The following is a 4,182-nucleotide window of genomic DNA, read 5'->3' as shown; positions in this document are numbered from 1 at the left end:
ACGCTGCATCCGCATGCCATATTGGCTTTTTCCTTCGTAATAATAGTACTCTCTGGCTTCGCTGCTCACCCTCTCCTTCTTCCGTGACGTTTCTCTCTCTCTTTCTTTCTCCTGTCTCTCTCTCTTTCTCACACACACACCACACACACACACACACACCACCCACACACTACACACACACACACACCCACACACACAACACGACACGACACACAACCACACCCACACACACACACACACACACTCGTCTCTCTCTCTCCTCGTCTCTCTCTCTCTCTCTCGCTCTCTTTCGTTGACTCTTTCGCTGCGCAAACAATTTCTCTTCACGGCACGGACGCAGCACGGACGCACCACGCACGCACGGCCACGCACGCACGCAACGGCAGCACACATACACCCTCACACACTCTACTCATCCTCTCTCTGGTATGCTCTCTCGGCAAATGTTTCTCATCTTTCGTGCGGCGCTATATGATAGTACACATACACTGTATATATATATATATATATATATATATATATAATATATATTACAATATAATGTTATATATATATTATATATATATATATGTATATATTATACTCGCCTTTTTTCCGTTGTTTCCTTGCTCACTTCGCTTACTCCCTTTCGCGATTGGGTAATGGCCGAAAAAAAAAAAACGACGGCAAGTTCCAGCATGGAAAAACAATTTGCAGGTAAATGGACGAGATTTCAGTCGAAACTCAACCCACGAGGCACAACATGTGAAATTTACGGCCTATAATAACGCGCACGCGTGCCGTGCGCAACCAATACTCGCGCTGTGTGCGCTCCGGTCGCGTGTGTGTATTGTGTGCTTGTGTGACTGTCAAACGCGTATGTATAGCGTATAACTCATATTTTATGTTTTTGGGGGTGAAAAAGTTTAGGCTGCGAAAACCGGCCATTTGCCTGGCTAACCTTTCCACCGTGCAACTGGTGCCGTGGCGATACTATCCGGCGAGAGGGAGGGAAATACTGAGGGGAAGGGAGTAAGAGGGGAAGAGCGAAGGAAAGAGGAGAGAAAGGAGATAAGGGGACGGAGAGGGATATAATGCAGACGCGAGATGTGCAGCACGCATGCGCAGTAACACACGCGCGAAGACAACGCACGTACGGCACACACAGCAGTCACGGCATGCACATATTCTATTTTCTTCTAATATGTTACTTCTCTCGCTTTCCCTCTGCACCCTCTCGCTTCTCCCGTGACTTTCTCTGCTCTCTGCCTCCTACTCTCTCTCTCTCACCCCACACACACACACACACACACACACACACACACACACACACACACACACAACCAGCACTCTCTCTCTTCTCTCTCTCTTCTCTGCTCCCTCTGCTCTCTCTCTCTCTTCTCTCTCTCTATCTCTTCTCTTTCTTTGTCTCTTTCCTCGCATAGTTTCTCTTCACGACGCGGACGCACCTACGCACACACGCACGCGCACGCAGCGCACGCGGCACACACACATACATACACACAGCTCTCTCAACTCTCTCTGTATCTCTCTCTCTCTCTTCTTTCTCTCTCTCTCACACACACACACACACGCGACACCACACACACACTCTCTCTCTCCTCGTCTCTCTCTCACTCGCTCGCATATTTCTCTTCACGCACGACGGCACGGAACGCAGCGCACGCACGCAATGCACGCAGCGCATACACATACGATACACACACAGTGCCTCTCTCATCTCTCTGTCATCCCTCTCGCAATGTGTTCTCTGCTTTTTCTCGGGCGCTAATATATATACACACACACACAACATATATATATATAGTATTATAGTATATATATATGTATATATAGTAATATGAGTAGTAGTACATATAGTATAATATATATTAATACTCGCCTTTTTCCGTTGTTTTCCTCTTGCTCAAGCTCCCTTACTCGCCCTTGTCGCGGATGGTATCGCCACGACGCAGTCGAAGCAACTGGACAAACATTTGGCAGGTAAATGCGACGGAAATTTCGAGCCAGAAAGCTTTCAGACCCCCGAGGCACAACATGTGAATGTTGGACGCCTTATAATACACGCGCACGCCGTGCGGCAACCATACTCGCGTGTGTGCGCCCCGGTCGCGTGCTGTGTATGTGTGCTTGTGTGACCTGTCAAAACGCGTATATTAGCCGTATAATCATATTTTTGTGGCTTTGGGGTGAAAAAGTGGCAGTGAAGAAACCGGCCATTTGGCCTGGCAGACTTTTCACCGTACAACTGGTGCGTGGGCGATACTATCGCGCGAAAAAGGGGGAGGGAAATACGTAGAGAAAGGAGTAGAGAGGGGGGAAGAAAAGGAGGAGAGAAGGTAAGAGAGGAATCGGGAGAGGGAATAATGCAAGACGGAGATGTGCCACGCATGCGCAGCTACACACGGGCAGACAAACGCACGTACGGGCACACCACAGCAGCACGCATGCCACATATTCTTTTCCTTCTAATATAGTTACTTCTCTCGCTTCGCCGCTCACCCCCCCTCCCCGTGACTCTCTCTCTCTCTCTCTCTTCTCTCTGCTTTCTCTCTTGTCTCTCTTTCTCACACACACACACAGCACTCACACACACAGCACACACACACACACACACACACACCCACACACACGACACACACACACGCAACTCTCTCTCTCTCTCTTTCGTCTCTCTCTCTCTCTTCTCTCGTCTCGTTCTCTCTCTCTTTCTCTCTCACTCTCTCTCTCCTCGTCTCTCTCTTCCTCTGCTCTCTCTCTCTCTCTCTCTCTCTCTTTGTCTCTTTCTGCTCGCACATATTTTCTCTTCACGCACGGACGCAACGTACGCACACACGCACGCACGGCAACGCACGCACGCACGCACGCACCACGCTCACATACATACAGCACACTCTTCCTCTCCACTCCTCCAGTATATATATATCTCTCTCCTTCTCCACACACTCTCTCTCTCTCTCTCTCTCTCTCTCTCTCTCTCTCTTCTCTCACCACACACTACTTTCTCTCTCTCTCTCTCTGCTCTCTCTCTCGTCTCTCCTCTCTCTCTGCTGCTCTTTGTCTCTTTCGCTCGCATAACATTTCTCTTCACGCACGGACGCACCGCACGGACGCACGCACGCAACGCACACACATCATACACACACACACTCTCTCTCACTCTCTCTTGTATCTCGTCTCGGCAATGTTTCTTATCTTCTCGGCGCTATATATAATGACACATATGTATAATAATGAGGTATTATTATATCTATGATATATATAAGCTGATAAATATATATATTATAATATATAATATATTAACATTATAATATAATGTATATATAATTATATATATATTATATATTAATACTGCCTTTTCGCGTGTTTCGCTCTTGGCTCACTTCCTTACTCCCTGCTTCGCGATAGGTATCCCCACGACAGTCAGGGGGGGGAACATGGAAAAACATTTGCAGGTCAATGGGACGGAATTTCAGCGAAACTTTTTCACCCCCGAGGCACAACATGTGAATTTATCGCCTAAATATCACGCGCAAACGCGCTGGCGTGCGAGTACCATACTTCGCGTGTGTGCGGCCCGGTCGCGTGGTGTATGTAGTGTTATGTGTGACTGGTCAAAACGCGTATTATAGCCGTAATAAATGTTTGTGCTTTGGGGGTGAAAAGTTGAACGCTGAAAACCGGCCATTTGCCTGGCAGACTTTTCAGCCGTGGCAATAAGGTGCCGTGGCGAGATACATCCGAAGGGGAGGGAAATACTGTTGGGAGGGAGTAAGAGGGGAGGAGGAAGGAAAGCGGAAAAAAAGGAAGAGGGGACGAGAGGGAATAATGCAGGACGAGATGTGGCACAGGGCCCATGCGCAGTACACACGAGCAAGACAAAACGCAGCGTATCGGGCACACACACCGTCAGGCTGGAATATTCCTTTCCTTCATAATAAAGTTACTGCACTCGCTTTCGCCGCTCACGCCTCCCCTCTCCCCCTTCTCTCTCACACACACGCGGCGCCACTCTCTCTATCTCTCGCTCGCTCGGCATATTCTCTCCGCACGCACGCACGCAACGACGCAACGCACGAACACACATTCTCTTCTCTGTATCTTCTATTCTCGGCGCTATATAAATAACATATTAATATAATCCATGTATAGTATAGTATATATATATATATATAGTATATA

The sequence above is a fragment of the Priapulus caudatus genome, unplaced genomic scaffold (genome assembly GCF_000485595.1).
Source record: "Priapulus caudatus unplaced genomic scaffold, Priapulus_caudatus-5.0.1 Scaffold717, whole genome shotgun sequence".
In the NCBI taxonomy this organism is placed as follows: domain Eukaryota; kingdom Metazoa; phylum Priapulida; class Priapulimorpha; order Priapulimorphida; family Priapulidae; genus Priapulus; species Priapulus caudatus.
Note: the sequence above shows the minus strand (reverse complement) of the source record.